We start from the raw sequence: 27,073 nt of genomic DNA on the forward strand, positions 1-27,073 counted from the left end.
TACGATGTCAATTCTCGCACTATTTATTAACAGTTACTCATTTGGACTTGTTTTTGATTTTTCAAAATACCATTAAAACTTAAAAACAACGAAATAAACATGTTGGGTGTTTCTAATTCATGATTTGTTTTAAATGTTTATCTTACGTGGATTTTTAAATGTTTTAAAGACACTGACCTCCAGATCGTGCGACAACAAAACTTGAGAAAATATTTAGATATCAGGACATCATTAAAATTGCTATATTTTAGGGAGGCTTTTAAACATAATTACTGACAGATTATATGTTATGGAAACAAATGTAAATTAATTGTTTTTACTATTTTTCCATTCAAATTTGAAAAGCTTTTTAACTGGGTACCCAAGGTAACCTGCGTTAATTATAAAGCTTTGTATTTAACAATCGTTACGTAGGTATGGTGTGTTTGCCAAGAACGCAGGTCATTTTTAATGCCTCGGCGACCCGGGTTTGATTCCCGACTTGGGCATATTTTTGTTCTTGCTTTCGCATTTATAAGATCGTTAAGAAACAAAAATGTTCTAATGTTCATAATATGATCAAACTTCATTTTTACAGAAGGTCATTTTAGCCAAAATCTGGAGGTCAGTGCCTTTAAAGGCACTCGCTACATTTTTACCCCAACACCGTGCCAGTTTGGTTGTGTTTCTAATCGATGTAGCTCACCACAGAGTTGGAGCGGTTTTCTGCGCATGCCCGGAAGTGATTATCTAATGTCGCGTACGGCAAAAATTCGCAAATTATTGAATGTTCGCATGTATCTAATGTAAAATATGTATAATATACTGACTAAATGTTAGGGTAAGTATCACCATGGTTACAAAATATATACATTTAAAGTACATTTAGTTCAAATTGCTTCAATCAGACATATACTGAAGTCTGTAATTTATACCGGCGCTCGTACTCTGCATTGAGTCACAGCTGTTTCTAATCCCGTACCGTACTCATACCGTACATCCGTATTCGTAAACTATAGGTTTTGTTCGGAGAAAGGCGGAAACTTTCATCGTTCTTTGACATCAAAATGCTTCAGAAACACCTTAAAATCCGCTTATTAAGAAATCTGCCGTTTGATAATTTGATATATCACTATTTCATTTGCTCAAACACTGAAAGAGTGTTTCGTACCAACCTGCGTTGTATAAATGCCCGCCACACCCCACCTCGTTGTAATGTGATTTAAGCGAAATCTAATAAGGTGACCTATCAATTTTCTTTTTGTTTTAGATTAGGTAGACATTACCAAAGGTATGTGCAGAGTTTGATAAACTTCTATTATGTGAAACTCGATAAAATAGGAGAAGTACCAACTTAAAATTGACAAAAATATGCAAAAATAGCCCTTGGTTCTGCTGAACAAGTATTCCTTTCTCTACAAAATCATTTTCTTTTGATTTCTCTGAGCATGTTTCAAATAGATATATTGTTTTCCGTTATAAAAATGCTTAGATATCAAATTTATGCTGTTTTTTGTACTTTACCGAAATATATTTTAGGACTATAGACATTTTGTAAAATGTTAAAAATAGCACCATATCTAGGGGCAAATTAAATTGAAATAAAGCTGGTGACCTAGTATTTTTATTTCATTTTTCAATACATCATAACATGATCTTTTAATACAAAACATTTCATCAAAATCTATTATTGAGAAAAAAATTACGAAACTGTAGCGAGCGTCCTTAATATTATACTAGTATATAAAAATATATTAATGTAATGACAAACAGCCTGTTTCACAGACAATGGTTTGAATATATATACAATTTTAAGGAGTTTACGCCGAGTACAATATATAATTTGATTGTGGTATTCACACTACGCGTCAGTTCGAAAGCTATATTTAGGCAAACACTCCTGTTACAAAACACATCGATCTTTTGTTACAACATGTCTTCCAAATTTGTGACTCGATCAATCACTACAATTGGTCCGGCTTAAACATAGCTCTGAAATGCATCTGTTATATACTCGATATAGAAAAATAGTTAAACGCAATACCCAATAAGTACTTTTGATAGTGTTATGTAGAACTAATTGTGGCTTCAAGATGCTATCTGTGGCGTCATTAATCATTCTATCCCTATACATAAGTTCTGTAATGAATTACTTTTAGATAACTTGAGCTATTTCATTTTAATACGCCTTTATGATGACATTTTTCAGCATTACCAACATCATTGCCATTCCTAAAAGAAATTAAATTTTATCTCGGCGTTAAACAGTGTTATACAAAGAAAAAAAATCTTATTTAGAGATAACACTTTGTTTCTGGTTTAATTAACAAAAGGTCAACGTTCACTAGTACCGCCTTAAGGATTTTGGATGTTCTAACGTTAAGATTTTGTTCATACTCTGTGAGCTTGAAGAAAATTAGTTACCAAGACAAACAAGAGAAGAAAAAACACAGGTCACCGAACTCGTTTTAATTTTATAGGGCATTTTTTTCACCCACTGTTTAAGCATTTCTGAAATGGTGTAAAATTGAAAAAAATGGTGATACTTTATAAAACATATAATATCCCACTTAATGTTATAAGGATTTCATGCCTTACAGGTTAATATGAATAAACGGTGATGTCATTATTATAAAAGCATACATGTCAGTAAGAAATCTGTTCCATTTTTACATGTTGACATAATTACCCCACCCACTTTATTTTCGATGAGAAAACGTATTTAGATCTACAAAAAATTCTGACGTTAAGATTTTCAAAATATTTTACAGCATTAATTACACACAAAAATGCTTCAAAATGGAAAGAAAAATATTGGGGTCACCATGCATCTAAGAGATTTATTAAGAAAAAAAAAAACTGTTAAAAACTGGTGAATTTTGATATTTTAGCTCTTTTTGTTTAAATTTATATTTTCTAGATAACATAAAGAGCTTTCTTGAAAACTTTTATTTCATTTATAGCTTATCATTACATTTATCAGTCATGAAAATATCAAAACCAAGCCTGATCTTCTTAAAAGTTTAATAGATATTTGAAATTTAAACCTACCCCTACACCATTGAATGAAAACAGTGGTATTATTGGAATGAATTTTTTTCTGGTGTTTATGCATGTGTTAGCCCTGCCAAAAAAGCACACATAGAATAAAGGTCCGAAGCGGTTTTATGCTAAATGTATGTAGTATGTGTTGATACCTGAACAAAATATAATATTTTTTATTCCAAATAAACTTGCTTCTGCAAAATAAATTGCATTCATTATATGGTTTTGGTCTCCGCTTCAAACATTTCGAAAACATGTCTTCAAATCGAATAGGAAATGATGTCAGAAACGAATAATCAAACTTATTTTTTTCATTCAGAAATAAAAAAGCTATCGCTGATTTTCGAATATTACAGTTATCGGTTTTGGCATTGATGCGAAAGCAACACTGATGACAGTAAGGGAAAAATCCAAACGAAAGTAAGAACAAATCAGAGAAGTCTTCTCCTTTTCACTAATAAATCTTGTTTACTTTTCATCACATAACAACCATCGTTATACATTAATAATGGCATTGATTCATAAAGTTATACATTATCTAATGCGTCACAGATTTAAAAAGAAATGGATTCGTTCATCAAAATAAATGAACAACTTCCACCGTGTATATTCAGTAACACCAGCATGCAGTTAAACGTTAAAAAATCTGCTCAACAAGTTTACATGGAAAACTGAGCAGTACTGAATTCTAATTGGATGTCATTATGTGTTCATGTTTCGCTTGGTATACAAAGAGCCCTTAGATAGACGTTTTCTATCGTTTTTGTTTTTAAAAAAATGTGAATACAAGAACTTCTTATCTCTCTCTCTCTCTCTCTCTCTCTCTCTCTATCTATCAAATCAGCTCTAAATAATCGTGTTATGCTAAAATATATACATGTCAACCTTATTTATACATCCATGTATGCCTACTACACACATACATCATAATGATAGTTTACTAGAAAACTATGTATGTTATTACAGGAGGCATTATTTCATAAGGTAACGGATTAAAGTCGCTTTCATAATTTGGTTTATGCAACATTGAGCGTATACATAAGCGGGCATTGGTAAAATAGACGATCAAACAACTTTTACCAGAGAAATGAGTCACATGTTTCAACGAATAGGCAGCAATAAAGATTTACTAAAATAGTATTATTTTATAACTTACTATTTTCATAATGTGTTCCTGTGGGAAATGTCCAAATGCATGAGTGTTTACTCGCAGATATAAAATTTGAACTGATGTTAATCAAATTTGATTGCATGAATACCGTCGAAATAAAATTATTTTACTTCCAATTTAGAAACTGGTTACGTATTTATTTGGTATCAGACGATCAAAAATGTAAATTTCATAATCTTAAATTATTTATTCCTTTACCGCTTTTAAGTATTTATCTAAGTTGTATGCATTATTGAGATTTGTAATCAAAGTAAAAGCTATATATTTATTCATGCTATAGTTGTATGCAATTCTGACATTTGTAATCAAAATAAAATTTATATTAATTCAAAAGCTAAAATGTCAAAGAATTACGAAGAGGAGAACAATTTACATAATTATAAAAACAAAGTGTAAAACAGAAAGACAACAACAAATATCTCTTTGACATGCACCAAAAATCAAATAAACTGATCATAGATGCTTGATGGCAAAACAAAACAACATTGATACAATTCGAAAATTGTCTGTCTAGGATAATAAATGTGAAATAATGGAGAGAATATCTGGACAATATATAGATATTACAAGTTGAAATTTACTGTGTGAAGAGCTGATCAGGAATACTTGTACTTGATATGAGAATTCAATAGCAAGAGGTCCGCGCCCGAGATTTTTTAACAATAAATATTTTCATCGATTGCCTGATGTATGATGAAACGATGCAAAAACTTGTCACATAAATGCATTAAATGCTAGCTAATATATGACGTCATGATACTGCATTACCAATTGGTTCGACCGAAGATTGGCAGAATCAATTTTTTTTATTTTGTAGTCGATTGTATTTTTTCAATGTCTTATCTAATGCATTTCTGAAAGTGCATAAAAAGAGGTTTATATAAATACGGTAAATTAATACTTTTACTACTACCATTACTCTACTACTTTTCGCAGTTAGATAAAGCACTAGCCTTTCGGCACTAAATTGACATACCCTTTAGAAACATTCAAAAATAGCTTGCGGGAAATAGTTACCTTTTCACATGAAAATATCTACGATGAAAGAATCTTTTTTTCGATTTTATCGAACAGACGATAGTGTATCTGAAAACAAAAACGACGACACTGATTAATTTATTGGAATATTAACTAAATACTATCTACCTTTATGCGATATAGTGTATCCATTTGTACTTGTTAACACATGTAATAGAAACGTTGGACCAATAACAGCGATAAAGTTAATCGAGAATAAAACATAACAGCATGGAGCATTTAATGAAGTGTTTGAAATAAAGACATTACAAAAAAATCGCTTACAGCCATATATCAGTTAAATTCAATGAGCAATCCATATAGAGCATCGCCAAACTATTGAAAGCATTTGCCTGAAAGGAAACTTAGGAATTAAATGTAATATGTTTTTTTTTCTAATTTTTTTTCAAGCGCCGAGTTCATAGATTTTGTGAAAAACTAAATTTTTATGAAGTTCTTTCTGTTAACACTTGTAAAGTTTTGTAGACAAATTTAGTATCATCATATAGAACATATATATGCACATATATGTTTGCAAATGCTAAATAGAAAGAGTATATATATATTTTTTTTTCAATGTGTCAGACATACATCTATTGGCAAAAAGCAGGTATATGAGAAAACAGGAAATGTAGAAATTGTATAATGATAATATGTAGCAGGAATAAGTACATTTTAAATGCTCGTTTAGAGTGATATATTAATCATGTTAATAGATTCGGATACAGTTATAAAAATGTCGAAATATACAAGTAACTTTTTCAATAATGTCCTTCCTTCCAAAGATGATATGGAAAGACATTTCAGTACAATTTCTTTCTTACAAAAACTAGATAACTATTATTTTCAAAACAACTAAAATCTAGTTTGATATCTATCTCTAGAGCATTAAATGATGTATCTCTGTCTCTATATCTATGTCTCATCGATACGCATTTTCCATTTCAATGTCTTGTTATATCAACTTTGAGAAATTCTGAGTACCTTTGACGAATTCTACAGAATCTTTTAAAAGTCAGAATGTAACTTACCAAATCGATAAAAATGACATAGACAATTTCAGGAAAAAGCAAACAGACACCCATTTTCAAATTTTGTAGCTGTTCAACTGTGTATGGTCTATACCATTACCGAGAATATAACTCGTCAGAAAATTGATGGACTTTTCCGGCTCCAAAGACTCCAAAGGCTGTTGAATTAGTCTGAATATATTTGTAATAAATGAATTCTCTTTAGAAGGAGTCCACTGATGGAAAGCAAGCAATTTAAAGTACAATAAAACAAATTTCTTTTAATAGAAACATTTAAATAATAATAAGGCATAGCATATTTTAGTGTATAAAGTCATTAACAATGTTTCCTTATAATGTAGGTAATTGGTAGCAGGTTAAAAGCTAGACACTGTAACAGTGATCATTGATTTAAATGAAAATCAAGAAATGCAATGGTGAAATTGACATGTTCTGAATTGAAAATTATCAACACATTTACGATTCGTTTTTAAAACCAACAGACTTTAGATATGTTGAATATAAGATAATGACGGACACAAGAAAATCAAAGACAGCAATTTTAAGACTATTAGACTCCTGTAGTACAGGTAACACAGATTACTATTTTTCCATTTCATTGATATGATAACATGGATAGGATTAAGATTGATAAACGGTGTTCACTCATCAATTTTCATCAAGCAGGTTGTTTTCTTGAGTAGACAGAGGGGTATGGAAAGTCTCTAATAAAAAACTGAATTCTTATTCTGATTGAACAAGAAATAAAATCTGTAAAAAGATCCTCCGGAAGCATAGAATGCAACCAAGCTAAACAATAGCAGACTGGGATTAATTGCATCTGTTCATGAGAGGTAATGGAAAGTGCAACATCTCCCATGACCCCCCCACCCCACTCCCCCCCCACTTCCCCACCCATCCACCCATCGTCGGCTTAAGCGAAATTCTATTACATAGATATTGAATTGACTCCATGACCCCAAGGACCAGAAAATATATCAACATTGAATCAAGGTACGGGGAGACTTTTTACTTTTTAAGTAGCATTTACATGAAGAAACATTGCTTGCTCATCTAAGAATAGGCAAAACAGAAAATACATGAAGGTATAGTGCGCATAACATTTTTATGACCAGTTATAGGAGAAATCAACAAACATAAAATGTGGTTACTGGTTATGAAGTGACCTTGTTTATTTTAACATCAGAAAAGTAGAACAAGAGTACCAGGCTGTCACAAAATACACCCGTCTAAATACAATGTATTCAGTTACGTATCATAAAGGTAATAATGTTGATGTTGTATACCTTGTTAACCCCACAAAAGAGCAAGAAGGAATCAAGGTATTTGTGAGATTCCATGTTGAATGAAAATGACAATCGGATCAAAACTGTTTGAATGGACAAGGCTAATTTCGCAGATTTTGAGTAATTCAAGAGTGCCTGGGGTCGATTTGGGTGGTTATCGAACCTAGCCGAGAAATTATGCCCACAAACATTGTCAGCAAGTTTGGTGAAGATCGGATGAAAACTGTTCGACTTGGAGAGCGGACAAGGCTAAAATCGCAGTTTTTCGAGTAATTCAAAGATACGAGTTATAATACCCAGGTGTGTGCCTACGCCTTTATTATCTTGAACAATGAAATGGGCCCAATCGCTAAGGTGACTATGTCTCAGACTAGCTGACAAACGATGTACATTGTAGAATGTCCTTTGTTAAAACGTATAGCTGGTAAGAACAAACATCTCGTATATAACGTTTTTCTTTGTCTACCTTGCCTAAATGATTCGTGTACCAAAGATCGTAAAATGATTTCAATTAGGAGCTAAATGTTTCAAACTAACAATCTTCAATTAATGATAATCAGCTCAAACTCCTATAGGCTGGAGATACTGTACTGGTCTTTTTCAAACAATGTCTTTGAATCAACAGCGTACGTACGAGTCCTATCGCATAGATGCTTAGCCTATGTCCTCTTAATTGAAGCTGCAACCCTGGCTCCTGGATGCTCAGCGCCTATATTCTTTTACATTTACATATAGCATTCGACTATCAAATAAGTATAACTCCAATGTCCAACTCCAACGCTTAACTTCATCTATATGCTGGAACACTTCAACTATCTCAGTAGATTACCAAATTCTGTGTCTCTGCCTCAGCTTTCCGATGCACAGCGTCTACAGCATTCAACTACCGTTAAGGAAAACATCCTATGTGCTGGCCCTATAGCTCAAAACATTGTTTAAATTCTGCAACCATCCTTTAGTCTATGGACGTCAAACGTCTTCTTTTTAATAATTTATCCGAACTGACAGCATAGTTGCAATAACCTTCTCATCAAGGTACTGGAATAAATTATTAGTTGAATCCTCGGTGCGATGTGTCTACATCAATCGCTGGATACAGAATTAATTCTCTGTCATCTATCTATATATCAATACAATAGCAGAAATGAGCTTTGATTGGTGCTATGTATAGAACTTGTTTCTGATTGGTTAAAATTCGAACATAGTATTTTACACTACCAAATATTTGGTTCCTTTTACTATTGTATATAATATAATGTGTGATGCTGGGATCCAGTTATCACTGTAATTAACACAAATCGTCCATAAATAACCAAATCCTATTATTTACAGAAATTCAACTATAATTAAAGCAATGATACAATGAAAAAGGTGTCAAGCACCATCTGTGCATATTTGTTACATTAGTAATAGATTAGATATATAAATTATTCTGACAGTTGACTCATGAGCTTTTTAAAAGAAAAGATAGCACATTCTCCTATAATTATAGGTTATTAGATTCGTATTGAGAAATATGCACGAGTTCTGCAGCTGAAATATTGCGCGACTTTAGGAGCGCAGTATTATCCCGCGAAAGAACGAGTGCTTTCTTTATGCAACTCTAATAATCTTTTTATTACATACGCATCTACACTTAAAATTATTGTATAAATGATAAAAAAATGTTATTACGCCTGAGCGAAATTGAAAATGTCGTCGTTAAAGATCTTTTAAACGTGACGATATACATGAAACTGGCGTCACAAACGACGTCACGCACCCGATATGAAATCTGAACGTCAATATGGAAAAATATTGACGTTTCAGGTTCCATTGAAACTTAACGGATTTATTTATGTAATAATCTACAACATCCAATGCTCTGTTGAACCATCAATCGTTCCTGGATAAATGCTATGTTTTTACTAGATAAAGAATACTCGAGCTGACCATTCGTTGTGCTTTTACGTGCAATTGTATACACCGTTTATATCAATAATTTGTGTCAAGTGGCATGCTACTGCGATTATGTACTAATTTTTATGTTTCCACGGGCCCATGTCGTATTGAATTTGAAATAAAACCTTCTTCCTTTCCTTCGTCTTCTTGAGAGGTCACCACTTTCCAATATGGTATTCCGCCGAACCTAATTATTTTAGTTTAGATATATTCAAGGATGTTATATTAATTTCTTCCAGAAAATGAGGTGAGAGAAAGACTTACGATCTACCTCATAACAATGACAAAATACTCATAATACTTTGATCTTTTTTCTGCAATTATCAATATATTTGTTTAGTTTTTGTTACTGAATAACAACTTATATGCTCAATTTTCTGTTCGATGGTGAAATTATTTAAAAACAGGAATAATGCACGTTTCGTATCTGATCGTTGCAGCCACCAGTGTCAACACAGACAGAAAATGATACTCTCGCTTATAATCTGAACGGACATTTAAATTAAAATGGCAAAGACAAAATGCAATCTTCATTTTTAACCTTATTTAGTGCTGAAATTTCAATTAAAACATCAGCAATTATTATGAGCATTATGATTTTCTAGATATGATTATTACCTGCTAAATTAATTTTTGACAAAAACAGATCAGAATTCACACAGTGATACGTCTGACGTACGTCGCACGCTATTTTGCACATGGGCGATTTCCAATCTGACTGAAGTACTTGATCTTCTAAACGAAGATCTGAGAACGACCCATTCACATACGTCTTCTGTATATTTTGGATTTCCAGTATTGCTATTTTTATTTTAACCAATCAGACGACTTGTTCGAATGCCAAAGAGTAAGAAAAATATGCAGTTATTTCAGGGCTCGAACCCGGGACCCCTCGCTTACAAAGCAAGTGGCCTACCGACTGAGCTAAGGACTGAGCTAACCGGTCATCTGACACAATACGACATAAGAATTGTAAATATTAAAAGTCAAGGCTACAGGTAGATTTGCAAAATGTTGTAAGCTAGTCTCTGATTGGCTAGCGAAAGGGTCGTCAGAACGAGGCCATGAATAGGTCGTTCTCAGATCCTATGCGTAGCGTAATAGGATATGTACTTTAGTCAGATTGGGCGATTTCGAGATACCTGTTGATGTGTATTCAGCTATTTAAATTATGAGTAACTGACATCCATGTATGTTTTAACTGCAATGATTAAAAGATTTAAATTACATTTATCCCCGTTTAATTCTTAGAGAATCTATAATCGTAAAATACATAAAAAATCGAATTATCATCAACAAAAAAGACGAAAAATGTAACGTTACGCGTAACAAAATGTTAGTACGGCAGTCGGTTTTTTGACGATAAATATGTCAATTTTAAAGATATCTGGACAAAATAACCAGCAGACGACATTAAATTTTGCCGCGCATCATTCAATGCGTTTATTTTACGTCATTTCCGTATTTACTCGCTTTAACAAAACCTTGACGGCTTTTCCTACAAGCGTTACGCTCGTCATCCTGGTACGTATTTATCGAATTATATGGTAATAATGTATCGGAAAAACTACCAAAACATAACTATCATAAAATGCATACATTAACAATTATGTACATGTTTAAAGCAATAATCATTAACAAGTATTAAACGACTACGGTATATTTTAACAAATTACATACTGAAAATGTTACCTCAAAAAGTCCATTTTAAAAGTGAGTTTCCCCATTTTATGCGAGTTATTATTGAAAGTTGGCATTCGTCTTTATAGATGGCTAAAAGTGCATTGTATGGACTTTCTAAAGATATCTGACTTATCTTGTTAGTATAAAACTTTCATGAGCCATCATTTTGTGAAAAAATTACATCGTTTACAGTAAAGCTACAAATATTAGATTGCATAACGTTACGTCGTATAATTTCACTTTGCTGTACATAAAAACGTAACGTTTTTGTTGATTTTATTAGCTCGATTTCTATTAAATAACTTAAAACTTTTTGGTTTATTTTACAAATTTGTGACGCATAAAATAGATCTCTATTATCTTTCTTCTATATTTTCAGTATCTTCGAAATAATTTATTCTGAACATTGTGGTTAGCAGTAAACTTAAAGTATGAATGTCTCATCTATGATAAATGAAACGTATCACTTTTACATTTAAATCTAAGGTCCAGTCCAAAAAAAAAATAATGTTCTGTAAGAAAATTTAAAGTTGTACTGGACCGATAAAGAAAGAGAAAATTGCATGGCAAGCGTCATTTTATTTGATGTGCCACGAAAATGGAATTATTTTTAAATTACTTTCTCAACGAATTTATATTACATATTACTACAGACCTACCATCTATGAACTAATCAAATGTTCTGTTTCCCGTTTAGTTTTTCGTGAAACCGGTGTTTTAAGTGGTAATTTACAGGTCTTGTGAATGTATTACACTCCAGGCATTGTAATACCGCGATAAACGAAGGCGATCAGTTAGCATACGAAGTTTAAATAAATAAAAGTTATACTTTTTATCTACATTTAAGGTAGGACAGGTAGGAGTTGATTTTACATGATTTTATCATATCATATACGCATATACATATATGTATCATATACAGCTTTCAAAAGTAGAACAGTACTCTTGGATAATTTTCTAATATATATAAATAAAAGAGGAGGAAATATACCTTTATGTTCTAATGAGCATACAAAAAGAATAAAAATCATTAGGCACAGTCATGGTGTCTTAATTGATAAATTTCAAATGAAAAGGAGTCTGCTTCGTCCCCAGTCCCTCACTCACATGGTCACACAATAACTACTCCCTCGCTCACTCACGTAGGTCATTTTGCTGGTTTTTGATGTTATATAGCAGTAATTCTGTCAAAAATGTGCTTCCGCAGTGTAGCGTAGTCGAGAAGATCCCTTATAAATGGAGCTTTTTTCATTTTAGCGCATTTGCGCGTAATCCTGGGAACAAAAAAAAAAATGGCAATTTTAATGCACGGAATGTATTTTAAATAAAATAAGATACCTTTAATTAATGTTCTTTTTTTTTTCTTAATTTTTTATTACCCCAAAACGAAAGTACGGTGTTTATTCTGCGGATCGCTTTCTGAAATGCGGCAATATGAAGTTGACATGTATTCCACTGCATACTCATCAACACCCTTTTTTCATTTTCTTTTTCTTAAAGCAAATGCATGAATGTCTTGTTGGAAATAGGTCTATGACGGAGTGAAAACCCAGAAACTGTATCAAAAAGAACCTGAAGCAGCTGAATTGTATATTAAATTTATTTCACTGGTATATAACCTAGATTAATTTATGTTTTGGCACACTTATCTTTATATATCATTCCATTGTAGTATATTTCGTTTGCTTATATAAAATTCGAAAAAGTTCGTACACAGCTTAGTGTCCGAATCTAATTATAGCCGTCCAAATTTTAGTGTTAATTTTTTTTTCGCTCTATTTTTCCCGAATAAATGTGCAAATTGTGTATTTTTTACTGCGGTAATAATTACAGGTATAAATGAATATACATAACAAATAATGAAAAGCAACATTCAATCGACCATTCAATCCATCCGCGTCGAATGGCCGATGAGTATGCAAGAATTCATGACCAGCCGGTAATTATTTACTCGTTCATTCATTTAGTCAGCCTGAAAGATTTTTCCTTCAGTATGTCCGTTTTCTGTCTGTCTTACTAGAGATTATGTCGGTAGTATCTATACGTAGTTGATATACGAATGTTCTGAATTTTGTCAATGATTGCTCTATCTTACTGATATTTACACAAATGAAGTGGGAGTTCAATCATTCAGTGTTTCATTCTATCTCCATCTTATTAAAAATTTAAGTGAAACAATGCTTCAAACTTAATAATTTTATTAATGCCAGACGTACTATACTTCAGCAGTAAAATAAATAATGATAAGCATAAGGAAAAATAATAAACACGTACTCGAATTCTATGGCCTCAAACTATACGGTGTTTTAGTCATCACATGCTCTCTAAAAGATTAAGTTATTAGGGCGATCAGCAAATTAATTACGGCGGTACGACGATATGGCAGTGCACTAATTTATCGATGCGGTATGTGCAGTTACGACGATGATACGTGAAGTTACGATTGAAAAACATCGCGTCCCCATCGTAACTGCCCGTATCGCCACTATTGCAAAATATCTTGTAAGAGAGAATGCGAACGGGACACTGTACTCAAACAAATACATATACTTAGTATTTCACATGTGTGATTCCGCCAGAGTTCTGTTAACTAGTAATTGTTTGTCATAAAAAAGACATGACCATCTTCTTTGGACTTTTAGATGCCGGATACCCCCCCCCCCCCCCACCCCTCCCAACTTTGTCTGAGCAATGCGAAGAGGCGAGAGTGGTACCGCCAAAAGAAAAAAAAAACACAGAAACAAACCACTTGAACAGAAACGTGAACGCTAGATGCAGAACTGTGACTAGTATCGGATGTGAAGTTTCAAGGTTTTCCGCACAAATATAAAATATAAAAAATTGATTTGACATTTTGATGCTTTACATGTATTTTGAATAGATATAAAGAAATGATCAAACTTAGATACCGAACTATGTTTTATTCTGCTTATAATGCGCTGTCTTTAATAAAGACAATAAGCAAAATTTAATCGAAAATGCCGTTAGTTATTAATTTATTATGATGGTGCACACAATGTCTGTACGCATATAGATCTATGTAAGTATGTCCTAAGCACTTTTTTTACATTTTATTTCATTTTGAGCACGAAACATTTTTCATTTGTAGTGTCGCACATGATGTGAATAAAAAAGGTGTTATTAAAACAATAAAACAGTACTTAAGCTGGTTGTAGAGAACTGGTTATAAACAATTTCTTTATGAAATAATAAGTTCCCAATCGTTGTTTAACGTAGAATAACACGTGTTTTGATTTCTTATGCATAAGAATATATGAGCCGCGCCACGAGTAAAACAAACATAGTGCGTTTGCGACCAGCATGGATCCAGACCAGCCTGCGCATCAGGCCCCGTGTTCACAAAACATTTTTCGGTCTTAGCTGAGTTTGAGCCTGAAATTTTGGTGTCAATTTTATTAAAACTTCAAGGTTAAATTCCAATACCGAAAAGACGCTTGAAAATAGCTATTAACTTAAAATTTTGTTTTAAACATGCTGTTTAGATATAAATGACATATAAATTGATATAGACATATACATTATCAGACTCGGCTGAGACTGAAAATGTTTTGTGAACACGGGGCCAGGATCCATTCTGTTCGCTAACAGTTTCTCTAATTTCAATAGGCTTTGAAAGCGAAGAGTATGGATCCCGACCAGACTGAGCGGAGGTGCAGGCTGGTCTGGATCCATGCTGGTCGCAAACGCACTATGCTGATTTTCTCATGGCACAGCTCATACTGAGTGATAAACTGTTTCGCGTAAGAAAGAAAAAATCGGGTTATTCTATGATAAATCACACTTGCGAATTTGTTATTTCGATTCTAACAAGACATACTAGTATGAACAGTGTCAGAAAAAAATTGGTAACTACGTTTTACGACCGTGCTACGCACCTGGATCGGATGACGTCACTGCACGCGCAGGATATAACCGTTGTCTGATATTCTTCTATGTTTTTCGTGTTAGAATTAATTTTTTGGTGTTGTTTTAAACATATGTCAGAGTACAAAGCTGAATTTAGCATGAAAAAAGTTTTAAATCCACAGGACCGGTCATATTCTTAAATGCATAATGTAATTTTCTAAAATTAACTGCTTTACGGTTTAATGAAAATATTTTTTTCAAATATTCTCGTGCGACAGACCTGCCTCTTTGTACGTTATAATCATCCTGATCACTGTTGATGCTAGGTTTGTTAACGTCCGGAGGTTGATATAAATGTTTGCGATCAACAGGGTACAACATGATAAAATTAATTGCAGTTTAAAATGCGTACATATTTAATTTGAAGAAACGGGCGGGAATAATTAATGATAAAAAACAACACTGATAATAACAATAACAATGTGTTCAAAGCAATACTTGTAAATTAAGATACCATTAAAGAATATGCAGAGTTATCTCAACGCATTTTTGCTATTTATTTTCTAAATAAGTAATTGGACGTCAAAATGACGTTACGCATTTGTGCAAAATAGCGTGCGACGTACGCTGAGCTATACAGCAATACATGGTCAGTAAGATAACAATATATTTTTTATTATACGCAAACATTATACAAGCTTACAACTTGTGTATCTGTATCATACTATATCAGGAATATAATGCTATCACACCAACATGTAGCATTTTAAGTATGATACAATGTATCATACTTTATCCAGATTCATATGCTATCAAACTAGCATCTTTCGTATTTAGGTGATACTAATGACTTAGACTAGTACCGTGCAGCTTTGTAATTTACTAATATACGCATGTATTATTTCGTATTAAACGTAAAAGGTGAACACATATGAAAATTGTTTGCATCTGTTTTCGAAAGCCCCTTGTATTCGTCGGATCTGGCACCATCCCACATTAACCTTGTTTCCCGTTGTTGTTTTTTTAAAAATTTCCAGTCTATGTACGGCCCAGATATGTAATAGACGCTGCTGTATCCCAGTGTCTAGCAGATATACCCTAAAATAATGACGAGTGCGCCTTCTAGAAGTTGATTTAACGACCAGATTTTTGCATAATACTTTCAGGGAAAGAAATTAAATTAGTAAATATTATCAAAACCTAGTTTAGAAAGTAAGCTTAAGTAAGTCTGAAGCTACCAAAAAGGGAAAACATATTACTGCCTTTAGATCTATAGTGTCACTGATAGTCATTAATTTCTATTTAAGTTTTCTATAAAAGTTTAGTCACAGTGCATTTTTTTATTTGTTTTCTGGCATGAACTTGATGTCACTACACTACATATATTTCCAAAATCAACATGAGACTTTACCCTGCTAAGTTTGTAAATTGGACTTGTCCATCATTCAATTTTGATAGTACCACTGATTATTTAAATTTTACTGACTGAATAGCGAACAGTGCAGACTATGATCTTGGTCTGCACTGGTCGCAAAGGCAAACCCACTTGCAGCCAGCAGGCTAAAGGTTAAGCTTTACATAAAATGTTGATGTAAAAAAGCAATCTCAGTTGCACTGCAGACACAAACAAAACGGTAGATTGTTATCCTTAACAATGAACTACATCTAATTTCTTGGTCATTCTGTTTGAAACAAACAATTTATCTTCTTGATATATTCGATTTCTGATTTGATTGTTTTGTCAATCCTGAAGAAAAGCTAATAATCAGTTGCTGGTAGCTGCTGCAGCATTTATCATCCTTAAAACAACACACAATAACTTTATTGTCAAATTGTCTGGCTGGAACGTAAATAGCCGGTTCAACAATTGACTGTAAAAATGCATCTTTGTTTCTTTGTATTGGTTTTAGCAGCATTTATTCAACAGCATTTCAGTCAAGAAACGACATGCAGTTAACCTTACCAGTGTTCCTGGATTCTGTACCAGTACAAACCTATTCGCCGCAAGTAACTGCCAACTTCTCCACATCGGAGGTAAAGGGAAAAGATACATTCAAAATAATGACTTCACATGAAACATTAAGTAATGAAAGGGGAATGATATATTGTTTCTGACCAATCAAGATCTACTTATAAATAATTCTATATAGAAAACATCGAAAAAACGAAAATGCATTAAAAATGGAAAAGGGTTAAGTGTTTCTAGAAATTATATATTTTCTATTCGAGGTATTTTCAAAGATATTGAGATTGTAAAATATTTAGATAGTATTAAGTAGAATGAAAGTGTTACTTCACTGAGGTAATATTGCAATGGCAAGCTGCCTGCTGCTCACACAGTTGTTTTCACAAATATACAAAAGACATTTTGTGTCGAGTATGATATGTCTAGTCAGTGCGGTATTTATATTACGTTTCATTATCTTGAACAAATAAATATGGCTTTAACTAGGTATGCAATCTTGTTACAGAACACACCAATCTTTTTAACGTAATACAGATAATTGTCTGCTTCAAAACTCTGTCTATGAAGTCATTAAGCATTGTATCAATATGTAAAACATTACTTTTAGACATGTTGAGTAATTTCATTTTACTAGTTTAATGACATTTGCATTTATATTCAAAATCAAATTTTATCATGACAGTATTATACAGAAGAAAATATTGACATAAAAGCTTTAGATAAAGTATATGTTCGTGAAAACCAGTAAATGATTCAAATAATTTACTAATGGACATGTTTGATATTGTCCCTGGAATAAATACATATACATGTAATATAAAAAGATATCTTCTAAGTATAGATTGCAACCAAGCAAACTTACAGCAGACTCGGTTAGATTAGGTCTGTTCATGACCCTTCGCTATCTGATAACTTAGATGCATATGCCTCTCTTGAGGAAAATATGAAGGTGAAATTAATTTTAGTTGTTGAATATGACCAAGTATAGCAATGGTATGTATAATAAAGAAACTTGGGAGTTATTGTCTTTTTCAGAAATGTTCAACTTCTGTCTGGAATACGGCAGAATATAAATATTATGTGTATGTCATTTAATAACTTGGAATTTCCATTATTGTATACTCGTAATTTTGAGTTACTATGTCGAAATTTTGAGTTTTATATTTCGAAATTTTGACATTTTAGCTAGAAACTTTGAGCAATTGACTACCGAGGTAAACGTAGATGAATAAGTTCTCGTCATGATCAGGTACTTTGTAGTAGCCATACAGTGTGATGTAAGAAAACCGGGAAGCGTTACTTGTATAGTTATTGGCTCAGGCATTTCAATAGTAAGGACATTATAAAATATACCTTACATTTTTGTAATACAGTTACAACCTAACTCATCCTGCCAAGTTCGTATAGTTGAATATTTCTTTTACTTATGGACGTACGAGCGTTTTTTTTCAGGATACCCGCCATCTTGAAAAATGTTTCTTCGAATATTGCTTTCTAACAAAAGTTTTGCCAAACAATAATGCTAAATAACTAAAATATGGCTAATAATGTACCATTTAACCAAATTCTACTTTTTGCGAAAAAAAAAGTTTTCACCCTTATTTATTTGGCTGGCATTTGCCTAAAATTGACATAAGATTTACAATGGGGTAGAGGTAGATAATTTCATATTTCTATTAAAGTAGATCAGGTTTGGTTTTGATATTTTCCTGACTGATACATATAATGCTAAGCTATAATTGGAATAACAGTTTTCAAGATAGCACTTTATGTTATCTAGAAACTATAAATTAAATAAAAAAGAGCAAAAAATATCAAAATTCACCAGTTTTTAATAGTTTCTTCTTAATAAATTTCTTAGATGCACGGTGACCCTAACTTTTTTCTTTCCATTTTGAAGCATGTTTGTGTGTCATTAAAGGTGCAAAAATATTTTGAAAATCTTAACGTCAGAATTGTCATTTTTTTGTAAATCTATATACGTTTTTTCCATTGAAAATAAAATGGGTGGGGTAATTATGTCAACATGTAAAAATGAAAGAGATTTGTTAGTGACATTTATATATATATAATACTGACATCATCTTGTAATCATATTACCTGTAAGACTTGAAATCTCTATAACATTAAGTGGGATATTATATGTTTTATAAAGTACCACCATTTTTTTCAATTTTACAAAATTTTAGAAATGCTTAAACAGTGGGTGAAGAAAATGCCCTTTAAAATTAAAACGCGTTCGGTGACCTGTGTTTTTTCTTCTCTTGTTTGGTTTGGAAACTAATGTTCTTCAAGCTCACAGGGTATGAAAAATTTCTTAACGTTAGAAAAAATTCGTTCCTACATCCTTAAACCAGACGTGTGCATAATGCCATATGAAAATATCAGCGTGTTGTTACAGAAAGTAAACAATACTTTTATATTGTATTTTTCTTAGAAATGGTAAGGCAACATTTTGCTTTTAAACTTTTTACATTTTTTGTCGTAAAGATGCAAAAATTATAAGGGTATATTTTTATTAACTTCAGAACGAAACACATACGGTCACATGGCGACTTTTCCGGCTTTGATGGCGGGATAAGAAACTAGATGCCCCTCTGCATGGGGGAGCACCTTTCGAAAACCAGCTGGATTGTTTCCTCACATGAAGAATTGTACACCCAAACGATGTTTAGGATAAACATCGGTGAGTGGCAAGTCATTTGAAATATGATCACGGAAGTGTTAAAAGGCATTCTATTTTTCGTAATTTAGATCAATGCACGAAAAACGTTTTCATACGGTGACGGAATGTAGAATCAGACAGCTAAAGACAAAATCTAAACTATAAAAACAAGTAAAAGAATCCACGAACTATTTCCATTTCACTTATGAACCTTATTTGCATTTCTCTACATAAAACGTATTTGCGCCGCACCATGAGAAATCCAACATAGTGCGTTTGCAACCAGCATGGTTCCAGACCAGCTTGCGCATCCATTCTGTTCGCTAATGGTTCTTTAATTGCAATAGGCTTTGAAAGCGAATATCATGGATCCTGACCAGACTGTGCGGATGCTCAGGCTGGTCTGGATACATGCTGGTCTCAAACTGGTCTCAAACGCACTATGTTGATTTTATCATGGTGCGGCTCAATTCATGACTAGTGTCGTTAAACACAAATAACAGCATCGATTTATTAAGGTAATGCTTGTACAATGTGTTACTCGCAAAACAAGGAATACATGCAAAATTTAATTTCACGAGGGATATTCGACAAGAGTTATACCAAATCTTCGTATTTGATCATGTTGTAAGCTATATAATGGACTGGAACCTAGATGTAAAGGTTGATATTCATTACAAATCTTAATCACATATGCAAATAAACAAAAATGCTGCGTAAGTTTGATTAGGGTACTTTCATATCAATAAGCAATAAACCGTATTTTGATTTACAAGCTAATTTGGCTCATACGCTTTTGATGGCTCTAAAATGTAATTGAACTCCATAATTCATCAAGCAAACGTGGAATTATGTAATTTTGTATGTGTGAATCAAATCCAGATTTATATTTGAATTGTAGGTATGTTTATAAAGAAACAAACCACTGAAATTTGACATTGATTATAAAAGTAGGTTTCTCGAAGCAGAAAAATATATTAAAATCCGAACATTAGTTTTTGTTTGAAAATATCTTTGGAATAATACAGCTATAATTACAAAAAAAAAATCAAAAAGGATTCTTCCTTTAGAAATTCTTTGAAGAAATAAACATTGTAAGTAGTGAAAGTTGAAATAAGTTTACTGAGAATAATGAAATACAAATGAATGCTAAACATCCCCAAATAATCAGTTCAAAGAGAACACACTTGGTTATATAGGAATTTGATAGAAAATATAACATCTTACAAAACCTTAAAGTGTTTTAACGTAACCTTAACGTTTTATGTCATTTGTATATATGCAAAGGAAGTGGTCAAAATGATTCCCTTTGTCCTTAAGCTGAAGTACTGAGTGGTTGCTAACGAGGCGACAATAAACCATTTAATTCAAAATAAACATAACTTTCTAGCAATCGAATAACAGACCCAGTTGTTTACTTTTCGAACACCCCTCGCAGATCTGAAAAATCAGTTAAACACAAAAATGTCTGCTCAGCTATTTTGCAGGGGAAATTACGCAATGCTTGTTTTAGATCTTCATATGTAATGGTGTCCAGTCTTCTTACTTGATGTCAACAGACACTATATTCTTTTCACCGTAAAATAAAAAAAATAATTTGGCAAAGCGAATAGGTTGCGGTTTTTGCCAGAATTTTCCAGTTAAACGTAATGGAACTGTCCTTGGAAATTCTATGGCGTTCTTCATTCATTTTACTCAGATAGGTAGTAAACAGAAACATGTCTGGCATTAATTCGTCATCTATTACATTAAGAACTCTATACAATTTTGTAAGCCTACGGCCTTTTACAGTCAGAAATATACAATGATACTGATGTTTGTGGAATATACACATTAGATATAATAAAACTTTGTTAGATATCCAGTTTACGAGTCAATGCTTTAAACTACATAAAGGGTCACTTTTATTTACAAAGTATATTGTCTTTTGAAGTAACAGATCCGATATTTGATAGACATAGCCCTAATCTTTTCCAATATTCTGCCTAGGGTAATTGAATACCAAGCTTTCATAATTTGATTTTCAAGAATTGGAATATCGTCTACAATAAACGTCAGGATGTCTAAATATTGCTCTTTGTATTTATCTCCAAACTGTTAAACGAAACAGTGTGTAGGAGTCACGCCGTGGTAAGCCAACAGCAAAAAGGAGAAACAAGCAACTCTTATGAGAGGGTTGACAAATGTTCAGACTCAAAATTCAGCGCAGTGTAGGTGTTTAGAGTAGGTAGTAAAAGTTTGTAGCTTACTATCTTCTTTTAATTTTAGCACTTTATTATTGCGAAAATGAAGAAAATACATAAGTATGCTCATACCAAAAATGTAATTATTAAAACCCAATGATTATATCGTATATTCCTGAAATGCAGTTTCGCAATTCTTTAATTAAATTATGAATAAAGTTCTATATTTACTGGTTGAAAATAAGATATCGGATGAATACGTTCATTCATTCCTTAGAAGTCATTAATCCGTCTCTTAAAAATGATTACTGTAAGAATAAGCAGACATATTTGACTGAAAAGACAACTAGGAAAAATAATGCCACGTACCAAAAACGCAGCCTCCCCAAAACGAAACCCACAGCACACAGACGCGTACACCAGAAACACACACACACACATACACATACACGCGCACACACACAAAGCCAACACAATAGGACAAAACGAACAAACAAAGGAACACAGTGGGGCACCGCCTTGGAACGGTCAGTGGCAAAAACACCACTGGGGAGCTTAAACCGGTTTATGGTGCGCACCCAACCTCACTCTTACCCCCACCATGTTCCAAAGACAAGGGACAGTGTAAATAAAAGTTATCCCCTCCAGGTGAATCTCTAACACACGTAATGGAAACAAAAAGGCATGGCATGTAAAACACAAAAATGCTCGTGTATAAATATATAAAAAGCAAACCTTTAGAACCAAAAACGTATGTACTCAATGTCTTTTCAGAAGACAGAGCAACGAGAGAAACACCCTTAAGGGCCCGACGAAACAGGCCAGAAGACAGATATCAGAACAGTTCAGTCCTGGTAGGATTTAAAAACTGCTCATCATAGAGTCCTCCCCTCTTCCGTCAGACACAATCAAAGAGGGAAGCGTAGTGTCCAACTGTAAACGGGTTGAACACTAAACATGCGGTATATCTCAAAACAGTTGGGTCGTAACCTCTTTTTATAAAACGTTTTATAATTTTACCAAATACTTTTGGAAAATTACCATGACCCAAGAACTTACGAAGTCTGTAAACCACATCCCCATAAAAAAAGGGTTTAGAAATACCTTCTCGCAGAAGTGTCTTTAAATTACTATTGAATTTTAAAACTAAATCAGAATTACGATCATAGTAAAATTTAGCAAAATATTTACGCAATTTGTAATAACGGTAGCCTTGCTGAAGAAGTTTACTTGTAATATATTGATTACGTTCATTGAAATGCTTGACATGACTACACGCTCTAGCAAACCGAATTAATTGACAAATATATACCCCATAAGATGTAGCCTGAGGTACATCCCCATCCAAATTGGGAAAATTTACAATACTAAAATTAAAATCATCTCTCTTGTCATAAATTTTGGTATGTATAATGTTGTCATAAATAGAGAGATGTAAATCTAAAAATGAAGCATCAGTATCCGAAGTCGAAGAAATCTAAACACTACTGGAGCTGCATTGTTTTGTCAATCGCAGAACAGTTCCAATATAAGAAAACAAGCTGCGTTATCTATCAATATAACCCTGTTATTGTTATTTTTAAATGAATTTCACACCTAAGTCTTTTTCTAGGGGCGATAACTTCACAACGAAGAATAGAAAATGTTAGAAATTGATTTTTCTACTAAGCAGGATACAGAAAGTTGTAATTGTATGGCAGACAATGTATGTCTATATTCTATAATGTCTAAACTGTTGAAACACTAACGGCGTTTGATTGTTTTGTTACCTATCAAACAAGAATCGCAGATTGCCCAATCTGTCTATCTTCATAATTTTATTTTCAATTCCATTCTTTCGCACATTTTAAACAGTATATGTTGATATAATATGATTTCTTTAGTTTAGTATTACTTCCTGGACACAGCACATAACTTTCAAAGGATCTTGACTGGGAATTCTAACAAGATCAGCAGCAATTGCTATTTAAACATATAGCAAACAGTCTATACATGAATCTTCGACGATTGTAACATAAGTGATTTTTTTTTTTTTACTCAACTTCTATTATATGCCGTTTATAAACACATTAAATTTGTTTTCAGTGCTAAGTAGTAGTAACACAAAATACTTCAAGCTTTCTGAGACAAACACGTTCTAACTGATATTAAGTTATGAGCTAAAAGCAATTTTTAACGACGTATCGAGCTAAAATGTAGTTCTGTAAAATGTGAATTATTTGCATGGTTAGAATTGAAAAAATACATATGATCCAATATTTTATTAGTTAATAATTTCGTTTTGATGCGAATAATCAAATCGCTCGTTCTACGCACTCGTGATTTAATTATTACGCATCCGAACTTCTGTCCATATATTTTCAACTGATAAAATATAGGGACATATTTGTTATTTCTTAATTCATCTACTGGCTCTGTGAATCTGTTTTAGTACGAAATAGGAATGTATTGGACCTGCTACTCAGAGATGGAATCCTGCCACTGAACTGTATGATTTTAATACCACAATGTCTCATAACGTTACAGTGTGTTTGTGAAATCTTTATTAGACTAACATAGTTTGACACAATTGCAGAATGCTCTGGCAGAACAACATGCCATTTTCCTGTGCAAAATGATTTAGGAACATTGGTTGTAAGATAAATCATAATTATTTGTAAATACAATAGAAGCGAACACCATTGATCGTTTAGATTATAAAGGAACCCCACCCCCACTAATAGCATAAACTCGAATATTTGTTTTGCTTCAGATCGTCAAAAGCAACATTACTGACTGGTCTTTATACCATATGAACATTCGTTATATGTTAAAGCTTGCTAATTACATTTGTCTTATACCACTTTTGGTCGGAATAATTCAATTTTGCCACTGGGATGCTATCATTCTTAGAAAATGAACATGTTGTGTAATTTATTTCGAAGTAGTACGGGGACTTATTAATAAGATATCACTGCTGTATCTCTAGACATCCATACCAAAATAAAATTAAACCGATCATAAACGAAAATGACATTACATCATTTTTTCTCGAGTATATTTCCATTGCATAGATTGTCTGGCTAGGATAATAAAAGTTATATAAGTGAGAAAATATCGAGACCATATCAAATATAAATAAATGAATTTGCATTCATCAGCAATACGTTATTTAATATTAGGAGGAATGATCAGGGGCACTTGTGATTTTTCAGAGAAAGTAATAGCTACAGCTCCAAAGTATAACCAGTATGTAATATGAACTGATCGTCTGACAGACTTAATTTTCTTTTGTTTTAATCGTCCGTACTTTAATATGGTACTGGTCGAAAAAGAACCGTAAAACGTAAGCAATAAAATCTATTACAGATTCATATGAGTTAATGTAAAGTGTAATATCCCTCACGCTTCGAGAATCGGCTTTTAAAGCGAAAAGCTTTTTATTAGAAAACAGGAAGATGTTTCGTAAGCATAGAACTAAATTGTTTTGACTAAATTGATATTCTTTTCTCGATCAGTCCTTTATTTTGCTCATTCTAATTATCTGCTAAGTTTTAAAAAGTATGAACTGTTAACAAAAAGGTCGACAACAAAAGATTTTTTTCCATAATGAATAACTCATGTTCAACAAACTTTTTCTACATTATTGAAGACATTGGTACTTAAAGGCACATCTGACAGTTTCCTATATGTATATAGGCACAAATTTTCCTACGGACAGAATTTCTTTAAACTTTGTGTACTGACTGAGAATCAAGTTTAAAACGGAAATATGTCTTAAAAATCATAGGTATCGGTGCTTGATCTTGAATTATCTGCCCTTGAAAGTCATCATTTGCATTCAGTATACAAAGTTTAAAGAAATTCAGTCCATGGGAAAGACCAGGACTTTTAGGTATCATTATGTCATGTTCAGTTTAAAGAAATTCTGTCCGTAGGAAAAATTTTGTCTATATACATATAGGAAACTGTCAGATGTGTCTTTAAACAAAGTCTAATGCACATATATACATGCATATAAAAATGTGTAGGACTCTCCGAGGTGACTGTCATTTTGGAAATAACCAGGATTTTTCAAGGATATATTCTCAAGGAATTGGTTTACGACCCTGTTATGGTTAGGAATCATTCTGTGAGCAGTTCATTTACATATATAGATATACATATCCAAAACAAATTAAGGAATAAAACGTAACATTTTTACAACGAAGCAGCTAGATCGCAAAAGTCAAACAGAAACTCCCATGTGTTTAGATCTTGGTTGTTTCAATTTCTGTATCGAGATAACTAATTACAAGCAAGCTGTTTTTCTGTTTCCGATTAAAAGGTTGTTAAACTGTTCTTAGTACATTTGTCATAATCTAAATCTCTTTACAAGAATCAAGAAAAACAGGATAAAATACCGACAAAACAATTCACATTTTAAACAGAAACTGTTAAGGAATATTAAACGTTACTCTGCGAAGACATTGACATGACTAGATTGGTATTAATTACTTTTAAGTACCATATCGCTTTGTTATGAAATATATTGCTTAGAATGTTTAGTATTGAATACATCTGGCAAGGTGGTATTTTCGTAGTATTCCTATCTTTGCAAGAGTATAAAGAGTTCCGAAATAAAATATAAAATTATATTTCCGTAAGACAGCCAATGCTTGTTTATTCGAATTGTTGTCCCTGAAGCAGGAATATCACCCTAAATGTTAAAATATCTACAGAATATCAATCCAGAATCTGCATTAGTTACGGATATAGCAACTTGCATGCAAAACTTTAACCAGAGGTTCAAAATGGGATAAAATTTTGCAAAATACATGTCAGAGTTACTTGATGCAATAACTAGTTTTATAAACCCGAAGGGACGTGTGAAGTTTCAATTCAATCTTTGCTTTAGTTTTTGAGATAGTTACTTGCATGCAAAACTTTAGTCAGGATTTTCTAAGTCCGAAAGTGATCATAAATGTTGTCAGTTATAGGACTTTAGGCTATTACCTAGTTTTAAAACCCCGAAGACACATATGAAGTTTCAATGCAATATCTGTATTAGTTTTGGAGGAGGCATAATTTGGCCAAAATACATGTCAGAATTATGGGACGTGACCCAGTGAGGTTGGTAATTGACCTAGAAAAAGAAAAAAAGAGATTTAATGCTGTTAAAGGAGAGCTATACGTACTTGTATGCAAAACATTAACCAAGGCGTGACGCCGACGCTGACGCCAGGGTGGGTAGAATAGCTCAGACTATTCTTCAAATAGT

The sequence above is a fragment of the Mercenaria mercenaria genome, chromosome 4 (assembly GCF_021730395.1).
Source record: "Mercenaria mercenaria strain notata chromosome 4, MADL_Memer_1, whole genome shotgun sequence".
In the NCBI taxonomy this organism is placed as follows: domain Eukaryota; kingdom Metazoa; phylum Mollusca; class Bivalvia; order Venerida; family Veneridae; genus Mercenaria; species Mercenaria mercenaria.